Genomic DNA, 15,031 nt, shown 5'->3' with positions numbered 1-15,031 from the left:
CGCTGGTTCGGAGAGAGACGAGGTATGCAGCTTTACCCAGTCAGCGGCGACGGTGTCTTGGCGGCTGTTGATGTAGAGGGTGAAAGTCATCGCGTGCCGCTCGATGACGTGGTATGGGCCATCGAAAGCGGGAGTAAGGGGTCTGCTGGCAGCGTCGCGGCGCACGAACACGTGAGTGCAGGATGACAGGTACTGGCTCACAAAGACGGAGTGGTCGCTGCGCTGTCGAGGAAGCACGGGCCGAATTGGCTCGACAAGGCGACGAAGGTCACCCGATCGCAAATCCCACCATAAATTCTGCTGGGAAATTAGGTGGGCATCCTGGGAAATCAGGTGGGCATGGTGATCAATACTGGAAACTTACCTGGGCAACGTTTTTAAAGCTGGGAGTAGGTGGGAATAATGGCGGTAGGTTAGGTGGGCACCTCGGCTATCCTGGGCAATACTGGTGGCCTTACTGGTCAACGTGACCCACCACAACCATGCTGGCGTTAATAGTGTTGACTGATCGTCTGCGATGGGGACGCCCTTTTTTCTCCTTGGCAATGCCCACCGTCGTTTGCCGTTAAAATGCGCTAACAGTGAATAGCGCCATGAGCGTTCGAAAAAAGCGGTATAGACATCGACAGCGCCCATGCAATTTGTTGTGAGCGGAGCATGTTTATATTCGCACGTAAAGTATTTGGAAGCTTAGCCAGTGATATACCTCCAGGCCTAGAAACGAAGCTTCACTTGAGTAAGCCGACCTGCGTGCGCACAGGCGTGCATAACGCGAACTTATCTAATATATGAACTACAAGATGATATGCCGGGCTCTGCATGTATATGAAAAGATGCAACACTACGAAGCCAGCGAGAGAACCGCCACCGTCGTTCCTAGCCGTTGTCGCCTGCAGCCCCCGTCACGCCATGAAATAGCTCATGGAACACGTACTGTTTGCTTACAGAACAGGGTCTAAACTCCTGCTGGATGTAAGTGGCACCTGACCTTACCGTTCACCGACAGCTTAGGCGTCCATGACAATGCTAGAGTTTTATTTATTTTTAACGCGTTTTGAACGGCGCGCGTCACTCGACTCAGTTGGCCGCCGGCAGGGGGGCAGCGCGACACAAGACGACGGCGGCGACGTTTCGGCGGCTCGCTCGGCTCCCACCGTCATGGCTGCGTGCAGTGGTTCTACGATTCGGTAAATGCTCAGCGGCGTGAAATTTCTGGTGACGTGATGACTATGGATTTATCTACCGGACGAACAAGTACGGCTAGTCAGTTAAGGTAAGTGAAACGTCGTTTACTAGTCCTGTGTATTTAACGGAGCACTGTTGTCGAGCCGGTGCCGGCCCCTAGGACTGACGTTCTGTGTGTGCAACGTATCGCTCGCGTTGGTGTGCGATATCTATCATATCGGCGTTACGCAGATTTGGCATTTGACCAGCGACCTTTTCCGTCTTGTCACGTATGTTAGCAGCACTTGCTCCAAAGTTTGCGCCTTGGGTTGTGCGAAGTAGAATCATGTGTCATTAGTCAAACTGACCGCACCGAAAACGCTACCGCCTTGTTCTTCGCTATGAGCCACCCAAAAAATACCACTCCCCTCCAGCCTCCAGGTTATAAAAATAATGCGTAGCTGTGTAATCGGCTGAGTACTCTCTTTAGGGGAATTGAACACTAACAAAAAAAAAAAAGGTAAAACGCGGGGTGTGCCTTGAATTCAGTCTAGAGGCCCCCTAGCACGCTCCGCACTATGAATGTTTCAGTATTAATGTGTCCAATTATGAGCATGAATAGTGTTGTGCGTCCGTCAGCCCCCTCGGGAATATGCATTTATACGAATTTTTATGCGACCACGTTGAAACATTGCGCGTATCGTGCCTCGTCTAGACGTTGGCGTGCTACGGACGGATAAACAGCGTTGTTGTAACGAGGTGGCCGCTGCCTTGCGCGTGCTGTAAAGGTCGAAACTTTTTGTAAGTGGCAATAAAATGTGCGTTTAGACTCTCCATGTCGAAAGGGGATGGCCTTCAGGTTCTCCCATGCCCATCCAAAGTATCATATTCCCCGCGAGCCACTCCTTTTATTTCATCCCTAATTGTGAAAAGTTACCTTGCAGAAGCGCAAGTGCTTCAAAAGAGCATGCCTGTTTTATGTGCGCTGGCTTTTTCGGTAGTGATCCGCGGCCATTGCAGTTCTTCTGATAGATACAAAAAAGAAAAACAGTAGTGTCGATATTTCCGTGAATTTTACGAAACCAGGGTGGTTTAAATTGGGAGGATCCCTCAAATTCGCGCATCCCGTAGTCTAGGTGCAGATTCAGTGCGTGGAACCCCCAAACTAAAAAAGGGGTTCTCAGTTCTTTTTCATGGAAATGAATGAGCAGCTGCTAAATGTCTTGTGCATTCCATCTGGGAACGTTTTACCTTCAGACAAACTTCGCTGATATGTACAGCCCAAGTTTTGCACCCCTGTTTACAACACTTGTGTGAACAGACCACATTCCCGCATGCCTCTACACATCTTTCGAGTGGCGTAGCTTCTGAATGCGCAGAGCGTGTATATTTCAAAATAAATGTTTGCCTTATCATTTTATTTTTTGTGCTATCATTGCGGTAAATGTTACTGTTCTTACCAATAATTCTCTGAGAAAAATTAGGATCATTTGAAATATTGATTGCTGATATTCATGCCCCGTGGTTTTTGTCAGTTACAGCATGTTTACGCTCCGCCTAATGTTGTATAAGAGTGATTTTTATAATCTACCCTACAGTGGGCAAGGCAGCCTGGTGATTTCTGCGATTCTGCATTTTGGGTGCACCAGGTTCGAGGAAAAATGACTGCGTCTGGCATGTTGGTTGATAATAATCTGCATTTTGCAGGCCATTGGCCGCTTGCAGGCAGAGAAGTTGCTCTGAAGATAAAGAACGGGCACGACGTACTCCCAGTCAATGGACGAGACTTCTCGTGGGACATCGAGTGTGTTCGGGCCTAGTAAAAAAATGGTGACCGCATTGCTTTTCTGCAGTTCTGAATTGTCGTGCATTATGTGCCTTCTTCAATTTCAGTAAGCTGATTTAGCCTATTTGAGTTTAAGGGTTGTTTTAAAAAGCATTTGAGCCTTAGCAGTGTTACTACTTTGCTTATAATGTTTTGACACAGATAAGGTTGACCGATCAGATGGCTAGGTAACATAACGAAGTCTAATTTCCAAACTTGCACCATCTTTGCACGCATCTAGATAAGTTATCACTGCTTTCATCATATTGCTGCCTAGAACTGTTTCAGTTTGTAATTGAACGTAAGGAGGCTTGGTGTTGGCTTTTGGCTAGCGTGATGGTGTCTGCTTATTTACTTCGGTGTTTGTTCTTGTGTTTTGGCACATCTTACAGCTTTTTAAGCCTGCAACACTGGTTGAGCAAAATAGTGAGCTTGATGTGCTCAATTTATTGTTAGTTTTCTTACCCTGTGAACAGTTTTGTTCCACCATGAACATGCACATAATTTAACCGCATTTTGAAGCAGAAATATAAGAGGTTACAAGTGTCAAGTAAAAAAAGATGGAGGTAGTCTTGTAATAGTTGGCTTTGTCCAAAAAAACGAGGAGGAGAGCCGTCACGATACCACAGCCCGAATTGGGAGGCTAAGAGGTGTTGCCGTACCTAACTAGCTTGTAATTAATATGGAGCTATAACTGCAAATTAGTTTTATGCATGACTAGGATGGCATGCACTTAATGATGGCTAAACGAAGTTATCGTTAATCTTCATGTGAGTGACCGCAAGCCTTTGAACTATAGAGAACAAGTTGCCAGTGGGTTATTCTGGATTAAGTGTTGCAGGTTTCAGGTTTCACATTTTAGCTGATGGGAACTGAGGGGCTCTTGGCCATGGCACGTTTTCTTATTTTTTCAAACCAAGGCTTCTTTTGGGCTTCATAATCACCCATGGCAACTTAAATTACTAATGTGGATGTGTGCCCCCTCTCATTGAATGGTTAGTCTAGCAGCAGACATCACATCTGGAAGTGCGGTGAAGCATGGTGATGGTGATGAACAGTAAAAAAGGAAAAAAAAAACATCAGATGGCCCACCATATTTTCTTTTTTCTACCGGGCCTCTCTTCATTAATGATCTCCACGTGTGCTCTGCTGGTTCGTTATGTCAGGGTGACATGGGCATCTAAACAAACATGCTTATTCTCATCTCAGTGCTTAGAAAGCTTTTGCTGCTTTCCAGCTCTGCACTTTTTCCTCCCCACTTGTTTGGCAGTTCCAGTTAATTAGTACACGTGGACATAAAAAAAAAGCTTGCGAAGAATCGGACAAACATATTTGATGCTGACCACGCTGCAAGCAAATGGTTACTAATCAGGGAGTAGAGGAAAATAACCTTTGCCGGCTGCAGGCTAGTCTCGAGAATGTGCACCTGCTTCCAGGGCTTTCTCGTAAAACAAATTGGTGGCAGATGTGCGGTGACAATAGAATATGCTACTAAGAACCACTGCACTTCTGTCCTGATAATTATAGCCTTCTGGTGCACAATGCAACAATTACTGCCCATAATAGCCTTGCTTGGAGCAGCCAGCTAACCACACGGCTAACCATTTTTCTTAGGAACATACGGGGACTTTCAATGCATTGCATTGGGCCTTTATGTTTGCATTTGAACTGTTTCAGTATATTGAGCCTGATCCTCATTTGTATCTGCTTTTAGCAGTTGCAGTGCCGGTGCGACCACCACCAGGTTCGCTTGCTGGAGGAAAGGTGTTGCTGAAGCTGTGGTGTCCCCTCTTCCCTTCCTCCTTGAGCCAGTTTTGAGAATGTTTGCAGCTGTAGATGGACAGGTAAGCAGAATTTTTTCCCTTGTCGTTGCTGCACACTAATGAATCATAAGAAGCCAAAAAAACAGAATTTAGCCTGCAATTTAAATCTCGGCAGCACTTTTCTTTTAACTTACAACTTCAGCTGGATGCATGCACAGCACTCAAGAGCAAAGTTCTATGAACAGTTATTTCTTAGAAAATATTGTTTCTTAAAGTACAACTGCACTTGAATTTTTGGCCATGCAAGAATGCTGTCTAATAGTCGACATGAAAAGAACGGTAGCATCAGCAACTGGTTTAAAACCTGATTGCACACAGCACAGACGGTCCAATAAATTGGGGTTTTGGTAACCGATACTGAGAACGGCAGCCGCTCCCGACAGCCTGCAGATACGTGCCGGAAGTGGCTTGTTTCACACTTTTCTTTCTATGGAAGAACAATACTTTGTCGTGGCTAATTATGTCCAGTGAAAAAGCAGTGAAAAACGTGTACAGTAAGAAGTGTAACGTGTTCCTAACACACAAGTCGCAGTAGACAATGTGGCCTGGGTACTAGCCTTGGCGCTTCGAGTTTACAAATAGTGGCCTGATTGCAGCAGCTATTTGTAAGAGATGAATGACCTGGTTTCAATCGTGTACGCATAAAAATAACCCGCAAGAAGCAGGGATACAGCACTCCAGAGTTTTACCGTCGCACATTTCAATAGCTGTCCTGCAATAAGCTATTCTATTAACACTGTTTTCTCAGTTGCATGTGCTCGGTTATGGCTTACTTCAAAAGCATTAAACAAAAATTTTGGGTAGATTAGAATTTATTTTAAGAAGCAGATTTGGTTGTTGCGGATGCTGCTTGCTACATTATTGTGTACGCGTAGGCCCGGCCAGAACTGGGAGCGCTGAAGACCAGCCGCCCAGGTGGGCAGTCGTGTTTGATCAGCCATTTCATACTCGTGGTGATGATGGCACTGATGATGATGATGGTGCTGGTACAAGACTTCCCCCCTGGTGCGCAGTGTGATAAATAGAAATGAAAGCACGTTATGGTCAATCTGCCAGTATATACTCATAGACACTGGAATGCTGGACTACGGACTGGCTTTCATGCAGCATTTTTCTCCCATGCGCGCTGTTTGAACAGTGCAACTGTTGTAGCTGGCTGTAATGTGTGGTGCTAATGCGTTTAAAATACCCAAAAAATGCCGAGTGCTCGTGAGCGTGTGCCTCGAGTAACCGCCAACTGACCCCTGCATGCAGAGTGCCTTTAGCAAAAAAAAAAGAAGCAAAATGTTGGAGGAGTGCCTCGGGTTGCCTAGCGACCAGCAACGCCACAGTTGCTAAACACCTGCTCCATGAAACCTCGACGCAAATCGAGGAAAGCAGCGCATGCGTCATGCATGTAAGCGCACCACTGCGCCCCAGCTGTTGTCAAGTGGCGCATGCAGCGCTCGTCAAAAGGACCACGACGATATTTTTGCATATGATGACTACTACTACCACAGTGCAAAGCATTGACGGAACATGTAAACAGACAATTTCAAACTTGTACAAACGTGTGCTGCTGGGTTCTGCAGCGTTCGCGTAGAAAGAAATCCTGCAGCTTCACTATGACTCAACCCTTGCATGACTTAGTGCAGTGAAAGAAGCCAAATGTCGGTGAAACATTAACATTAATCAACTTAATTAGCATCCCAGACACCAGACCACACAGCCAAATGGTTGAGAGCAAAGGAGTTCAAAAAGTTCTTTAGCAAACGATTGTCCCTCTGTGCTCTCCATTACCCTTCGAGCTGCATTAATTGATTGTATGGCGTATTCGCCGACACTACAAAGGCGATGAGGCACACTGTAGTGGAGGGCTCGAGATTAATTTTGACCACCTGGGGGTCTTTAATGTGTGCCAAAATCTTGGAACATGCACGCACTTATGCTTTTCACCTCCAATTAAAAAAGTGGCCACCGCACACATTGGGCTTCATTGCAAAGTTGGTTGGCACGCATACGTTGTACATTCTTTCATCACTGAGTGGTCATTCCTCTTTTGGGGTCTAACGACGACACCAAGCAAAAAAAATTGCTTCCAATCCACGCTTTAAAGGTGGTTGGAAAGCAAAGCTGTAAACGGCAAAGCTGTAAAGCTGTAAAAAGCAACTCCATGCCGTCACTTGAATTCACAAACGTGGCAGTGCAAAGAGTGAAACCACATATTCTGCCAACCGTTATCTGGAATTCACGGGGGCGGCGTCCCGATTGCAGCAGTGTTGGCCACGGCCGGGCTAGAGCGCCGGACGCCGCCGCTGTATCCCGGCCGTGCGTCAGCAAAAAGAAAACGGTGACGAGCGTCTTTCTAAGGGTGAGACAGCGGAACCTCGTCATTCTGATGAGCTAGCTAGGGGCTACACCACCGCACGACACAAGTGCAGACACCGAAGCAATTCGGCATGTGAGCTTAGTGATTCCCATTTATACCGATAACTAGTTAGCTTAGTAAGGTTGAGAATTGCGAGAAAGCTGAGGGAACTTTTATAATCGCTATTTATCAGATCCTGTTGATTCCTATGCCTTCTGTAATGCCTGTTAAAACATAACCAAATTTGTATTCAGTAATTTAGAAAACAGAGTCCCATTTGTGGCAAGCACTGCGCAAAAGGTAGAGTTTCTCTAGTGACCAGATGTCTGTAAAGGGGTCTGTACATTTTGTTTTCCTGCCCTCCAAACTAATCCTAAACGTATCTTTGGTGTATGGTCACTTAATTCTGTCGGATCTGGGTTACCCAGGAGGTGCTGTAGAGCAAGTTAGAAAAGTCGTGTGAAGGAAGCGTGCAATGTACGCGAAGCTGCACAAGAACAGGCCCAAACAACCGTCGCTAAAGCAGATGACAAAGCCAACGGAATGGTTTAGCCAACATGCCCGCCGGGGTGCACAGCTCCGAAAGCAACTCCGGCGTTCGGGGAACGCTGGGTAATAGCGCCCTTCGCCGCTCCATCTACACAGTGCTCCATGAGTGAAAAGGGCCCTCCTCCTCCTCCTTAGCCACGTTGGGAGTTTCTTATTGCGCACTCCACAAAGAAACCGTTGGCTGGTAGAGGCAGAAAGCTTTCTTTAAAATTTGTCCGCATTTCAAAACAACTACACATAATACTTGGCCGAGTTTCCAAGCATAACCAGGCATAATCTTAGTTGAACCAAAAATAAGCTAGGTGGGGCGGCCGGCTTTGCTCTTTGCCCATCTACGCGCCACTAGGGTAAAATTGGCCGGGAATCCAACCCATGCCCTTGTGCTCGGCAGCGCAACGCCTTAGCCACTGAGCCACTCGGCGGGTGTGTGTTATCTTTTGGCCTACCAAAACTTCAATAGTATAGCAGCGCAGTGGTTCGCAGCCATGACTGCCCCAGTGACCCCTTCTTGGCTTGCGAAACAGTGGGGACCCCACGATTGAGCATATGTTGATCGGTGTCATTATGTCAAACAATTTGTACTTGTATGTACAAGTCTTTGAACAGTTATATGCTGCCTTAGGTAGGCCTTTTTATCTCTTGTCATAGCTGGCATGTTGTGCGGAAAGAAGGTGTTAAAATATGCACTATGCAGAGAAACTAAACATACATGTAATGCAGCGAGGCCACCTTTTTGCATATCAAGAAATTTCTGGCAAAATCGAGAAAACAGTGGCAGGGGAGAAGTTTTGAAAGAGGCTTCACGGACCCCTGAAGTGCTCTCGCGGACCACCTTGGGGTCTGCGGACCCCCATTTAAGAACCAGTCGTATAGCATGTTGCAGAGCACGACAACATTTATTTGATCAAATCTTTGGATTTATGTGACCAGTAAAGTTTGGTTACATTATTTAGCTTTCTAATAAAGTAAGGTACAACCTCAACACAGGATATAGTACTTTATACCTGATTCAAAGAGCGCAAGTTGATCAGTTGGGATTTTAAAATTAATTGCTTTGTTTTCTAATTGCAAGTGCAGATTGGTCCAAATGTGGATGTGCCTGACGAAAAATGGACGTGGCTGATGCGGAACACATCCTATGGAGACTTCTGCCTCGATCTGGCAACCCTACAGAAGCGGCGGTACAGGATGGACGGGGCAGACCTTCTACAGCATGGCATGGGCGATAGAGAAGACAGCATCTTTCATCAATGTGGAACTTGAAAAAGTATGTGAACATCTATATTATCGTGCGCTTTTTAAAAAAATAGGTCAAGATTATATTGTCAATTCATGTAATATTTAGAGCATATAAGATGTTTCCAACTGGCTGACACGCCGGTTTTGAGTTGGTATTTTTACTGGGGAATAGGTATTAATTACAGAAAAAAAAACCTGGTCCCAGCTCTTCAACTTGAGTTCAGGCTGAGGGGTAGTTTCTAGTTAAAAAATGGGAGGGGACTTCAGACATTTATGATTGTGGGAAACAACACGCTGGAAAAGAACAGGACAACAAAAAGGGGAAGAACACTAGTCCTGACTCGAACTAGTGTTTATTAGGCAACAGAAAGAATGCGCATATACATGCAACTACGCACCTGCACAGAGGGAGAAGAAAAGACGGATGCAGCTTTGCATAGGATAATGCGCTAAAAAGACAAGAAGTTGGAAGAAAAGGGGTGTGGAGAGGGGCTGACAAGTCACGTGAGCATATGGCCAACTAGCTTGGCTTTTTTTTTGTGGGACGTAATCGAGGTCTGGCTTACGCAGTCACCTTTATAGACCATAATTGCCTGGCTCTCCCTGGGCGCAGCATTTTTCCGTGATCAGTGTGCTGCCATGCAAGCACTTTGTGGGGGAATGTGGGCACGCCAGCTGCCGCCCCCGCAGCGTGGCGTCGCTCGCATCGTGGACTGCATATCGTGCGTCTTGTGTGGCTTGAAAATTGGTAAGCGCCTTCCCATTTGATGTATCATGCCACAGTTAGCTTGTTCACCAGAGAGCACATCCAAGAAAAATGAGAACTAATTCTTATCCGAGGCTTGACCATGCTGCACAGACTGTGAATGCAGTGTGTGGCATGTTGTTTTCGACAAAATCATGACTTGTGTGGCTCTATTTTGTAGTGCCAGGCTTCTTGATGCCCACTGTTGTACACAGGTTATTACAGCTGCTTGCTTTCTTTTTAAATCCCACCTCCAAGTCACCATGCCCTGCGTGAAATACACTATGTATGGAAGCTACCCGTTCAAGCATGACTGCGCTGCTGTTGACTGCACTAACAACCAACACAACTGCAAAGTCTTCATGCAAGAACTAACCCACAGAAATACGCGTATAGATATCGTACGATGGTGCAAACTCACAGAAGCATAAGGAAGAAAAGACACAGAGCTTGCATGTTTTTCCTTCCTTCTGTTTGTGTGTTTGCACTGTTGCACGAAATGAACGTAAGCCAACTCCCCCAATTTAATACTTTACTCAAGCGTATACATGTGCGAAGTCTAAAATTTTTCTGGAGGCTTGCAGACCTGCGCAAATGGGTCTTCATGTTGAACCGAAAGTACTTCCTATCCAGCTGCTTGGCACGAGCAGCAATAAAGAAAAGGTGTGGCACGCCAGTTTAGAAAGCCCGTTTAGTGACCTAAATGCAGTTGCAGTCAGAAACTCAGTTTTTCTAGAAGTTAGCTGTGTTTATTTTTCGAGGCCAAGGTCTGCGAAAATCAACCCTTTGCTTGCGTTGCAGCACGGGTATGTGAGAAGGGCGAGTGTGCAGCTAATCCCTCGAATATGGCAAAGTCACCTACAGCAATTGACCACAAAAGGGTAGTGCAGCAAAATAGATCCTCACAGGCCACAATTTGAGCGAGAATGATTGACAGCACGCTTGTAAATACCCAAAGTCAGCAATGGACGTCAAGGGGGTCAGTAACAGGTTTCTAGAAGAAACATGCAGCCACACTTTTTTGCTCTTTGTGCCAAACTGCTTGATTCAGTGTTTTCAGTTCAGCGTGATGACCCATTTGCACAGCACCGTGAGCCACAGGAAAATTTATAGGGTGATTGGACTTCATGTAGGAGTAAAGCAGTGAATGACACACTTGGAGTGAAGTAGGGAAAATTACGCAAGCGATGTGTGTCTTTCTATTATGCTTCTGTGGGTTTGTCTCATTGTATATCTATACGCTTATTTCTTCAGGATATTTTTGCACTAATATTTTGTGCTTGCATTGCTTGTTAGTGCAGTCAACAGCGGCGCTGTCACACTTGAACGGATGGCCTCTCTGCATGTGAATTTCTGTCTGAGCACGGGACTTGAACGTGGGAATTAAAAAGACGGCAAGTAGCTGTAAACACCTGGGTATAACAATGCACATTAGAAAGACTGGCACTACAAATTGTGGGCTAACGTACGGGATAGCAGAGGACCCCGGCTAGCTTCGCTAGAGAAAGTGCTACGAGCCGTACACTAGCCCTGAGGAATCCGAAGACTCGCGCACGGGTTCGGGTTCTCAGAGGCTGTATTGCCTGGCAGTTACAGGGCATATACCAGGCAACATGACTGTCGCTTGTGGGGAGACTGGCTCCGTTTGCTCGCTCAAGCTGCGGGACCCAGACCTCGATAACGGTCATCACGGTTGCGGCAGCAGGGGAGGCATACCGTGCAACCGATCAGGGCAGAATCTCAGCAGAGTCCGTGGAACAAGCTAGGTTCCCGTCATCGGGGCATAGCCAACCGATTCCAACCAAATCGCCCAGTCCTTCCCCCGCGCCCTCGCGCACAGATTCACAGCGAGCCGGTTCGGCGCATCATATGGGGTCACGAAGAGGTCATGGCTCACGCGATGCGCCGGCCGCCCAAAATGGCGGCTTCTGGTTCGCGAAAGCATGTGCAGGCGAGGCGTAGGGAAACACGGGTCCCCACAAAATCGAACCACACAGTTCGTGATTTTGACGAGAACGCGCAACACCCTTCATTCACGACATGCGACACGCTGTGACACACTGCATCTGTGTGCAGCGTGGTCAAGCCTGGCATAAGAATTAGTTCTCGTTTTCCTTGAATGTGCTTTCAGGCAGTAAGCTGTGGCATGATGACACATCAAATGAAAAGGCATTTACACATTTTCACGCCATATGAGACGCACAAAATGCATTCCAACGTGAGCGGTGGCATTCGGCTGGGGCAGCGGCTGGTCTGCCCGCAGTACCCACAGGAAGCAGCCGGACAATGCAGCCCAAGGAGTGCCGGAATATTTTGATTTATAAAGGTTAATGTTTAAGGCTTCTACTATATTCCTAAGCATCCGATTTCTATGCTCGAAGAGCCCCTCATTATCACCGAATCGAGGTTTGCATGCACACTTTTCTTCACTGTGCGGGTAAATTTGCATACGTGTGATATTTTATCGTCTGTGGGTGCTCTTTTCAGCAGCTCCCATATGCCCCACGTACACTGTTATGCAAGAGAGCAGTATCTGGTAAACGACACGCATTTTACAAGGCACAAAAGCACGCGTGTGCTTGACTTTGGAAGTTGTAAAACTGGCGTTATGTGGACGCTTTTTGTTTACCAACGAACAAAGCCTGCCTATTTTGTTCTTAGCTGAGAAAAGGATTTGCACGCCATATCGAGACCCCACATTTTTCAGCCTGTGTGCCATCTTGTGCATGTAGGGCATGACCGCACGTTTCACGAGTTCCTTTGCTGAGTTGTCTTGCCGTACATGCACAAAACGGCACGCAGGCAAAAAATGTGGGGTCCCTATATAGTATGCAACCCTTATACTCAGCTAAGAACAAAATAGGCCGGCTTTATTTTTTTCATTGGTGAACAACAAAAAAACATTCACATGGTGTAAACACACGTGTGCTTGTTGCCTTGTAAAATGTGTGCCGTTTACCCAATACCGCTGTCTTGTGAAGGAGAGTACATGGGGCAGGTGGAGCCCTTCTTAAATGTAAGACTAGAACCGCACTCGAGGACGATAAAAGATCGCACGTACGCAATTTCACCTGCAACTTGCAATAAGTGTGGGTGCAAACCCTGTTTCGATGATAGCAAGGGGCACTTCGAGCTTAGAAATGGAATTGTTAGGGAGATACTAGAAGCCTCTTACGTGAACATTTAAAAAGCTGACTGCGTAAGCCACACCTTGATTACGCTCCACAAAAAAGAAGCCAAGATTGTTGGCCATATGCTCAAGTGATTTCTCAACCCCCTCTACACACGCTTTATCCTGTGTTTTCTTGTTTTTCAGTGCAATATTGTTTGCAAAGGTGCATCAATATTTTCTTCTCCCTCTGCGCATGCGCGCACCTGCATGTGTTTTTCCATTTTGCTAATACAGGTTGCAGGTCAACGCTTGTGTTAGGCCTCTTACTGTTATACTATTCCTTTCCACGCCCTGTGGTTTCAGTATGTTAATGAAAGGCAGAAAATATTTTTGGTGAGAACTATATTTCCCGGAGTTTTTTTTTTGTCAATGGTTTTCACTCGTTCATCCTTAAACCAGGCTGAGTTCATATATCACAATAAGGCGACTTAAAATGTTAAGAAGGAAAGAGGACGTTTTATTGCGAACAAACAAAAAATGGAAGGGCTGTGTGAGTTTCCTTGACCAGATATGTGGCCTGCCTTGTACTTTCAGAATCCCCTGGTGAAATGTGCGTCAACTATGCCCTCAAGTACCTGTGGAGGTTATTTACAGAGGCGAGCCGCCGTGAAAAGAGGGTCTGTGCACAATAAAATGAAGCTGTGGTGTGAGCGCACGGTTTCGCATTACTTTTTCCACATTAAGCAGCAAAAGTGTCCCGGCAGCCACGCATTCTATGCATATTCTGTCAAGACGGCTGCCATTCCAGAAAAATTCACGACCCACTATTCTCCCTGTGACGCCTATGCCCGCTAGACGGGTATGCCGCCATCTGTACCACCATGCCCCCCAGGTGACGCCTAAGCCCGCTAGACGGGTATGCCACCATCTGTACCACCATGCCCCCCAATAGTGCCCGATAGTGCCCGCCAATGCCCGCCAGCGGCGTGCCCGATAGTGCCCGCCATTTGGCATGGCGGGGTCTCCACTACAATAATCCACTATTTTGACCGGCAGCAGCTTCCGCTATGCCCGGCGTGGCGGGATTTCGGACAGGGCTGCAGCCGAAGGACCATCCGAAGGACTATCCGAAGGACTATCGGCAGGCGGAGGTGTGAGGAAGTCGCCCGGGGGACGAAGAGGGCAGCCATACACCAGCTCGGCAGATGTGCAACGCAGGTCTGCCTTAAAAGCCGAGCGTAGTCCAAGCAAAATGGGGGGGGGGGGGGAAGGGGTCGGTCCAATATTCTCTTGGCTCATAGGTGGTGAGAGCTGCCTCGAGTTACCGGCGTAAACGTTCCACTATCCCGTTGGCAGACGGATGGTAGGAGGTGGTGTGTATGTGGCGTGCTCCCAAGATGGCAGCGAGAGCGTTGAACACGGCGGATTGGGATTGACGCCCGCGATCAGTGGTAACAACAGCAGGGCAGCCTGAAACAGGACACCCAAGCACCAACAAATGCTTTGGCGACTGTTTCCGCCGTGATATCAGGGATCTGGATTGCCTCTGGCCAGCGCGTGAAGAGGTTCACGCAAGTCACCAAGTAGGTAGCGCATCGCGACGGTGGCAGGGGGCCGACCAGGTCAGTGTGCCCGTGCGCGAAACGGCTTTGCGGTGGATGGAATGGCGAGGAAAGAGTGACAGTGTGCCTGGGTACCTTCACACGTTGGCACTGGAGGCAGGTGCGTGCCAACCGGCGGAAATCGGCATTCATGGAGGGCCAGAACCACTAAACTTTAACGAGGTGTTGAGTTTCTCGGATGCCGGAGTGACTCCTGCCATGCAGGGTGTCGAAAACGGCTCGACGAAACTGCGGTGGCACATAAGGCCGGGAGACGCCGGTTGATGTCTCGCATGTGATTGTGCCTTCTGTAAACGGCAACGGCAAATCAGTGAAAGTCAGCGTGGAGGAGTCAGAGCGGCCTTGCTGGAGCTCAGGGTCTTGTTGCTGTGCACAAGCAAGCTCTTCCATGGAAATAGGCTTGGGTGAAGACGAAAGGGCTTGGACGCGAGACAGCACGTCAGCAGTAGTGTTAGTCGGGCCGCTGACATGGCGGAGACCGACAGTAAACTCTGAGACGAACGCGACGAGTGCGAGCTGTGGTTACACTGGAAGGCGAACGTCAGGGGCTTGTGATCCGTAAGGAGACAGAATTCCCTGCCTACCAGGAAATGCCGGAAATGTTT

At 47.5% G+C, this 15,031-nt stretch overlaps 1 long non-coding RNA gene across 2 annotated transcripts; it reads left to right on the top strand.

Moving 5' to 3' along the window:
• The first annotated feature begins 1,116 nt into the window (after positions 1-1,116).
• On the top strand, positions 1,117-13,519 carry LOC144160836 (uncharacterized). 2 transcript variants are annotated; one of them, XR_013320403.1, is made up of 5 exons: positions 1,117-1,273; positions 2,872-2,994; positions 4,707-4,833; positions 8,786-8,975; positions 13,399-13,519. It is a non-coding gene; the product is annotated as an uncharacterized LOC144160836 (long non-coding RNA). The 2 variants fall into 2 exon arrangements; XR_013320402.1 differs by having other exon boundaries at positions 4,704-4,833.
• Positions 13,520-15,031: the final 1,512 nt, after the last annotated feature.

Source organism: Haemaphysalis longicornis, unplaced genomic scaffold, assembly GCF_048455015.1.
Source record: "Haemaphysalis longicornis isolate Haplotype H1 unplaced genomic scaffold, Haemaphysalis longicornis Haplotype H1 scaffold_11, whole genome shotgun sequence".
NCBI classification, from domain to species: Eukaryota; Metazoa; Arthropoda; class Arachnida; order Ixodida; family Ixodidae; genus Haemaphysalis; species Haemaphysalis longicornis.
The sequence above is the reverse complement of the archived record's forward strand: the minus strand, read 5'-3'. Positions and strand labels throughout refer to the sequence as shown.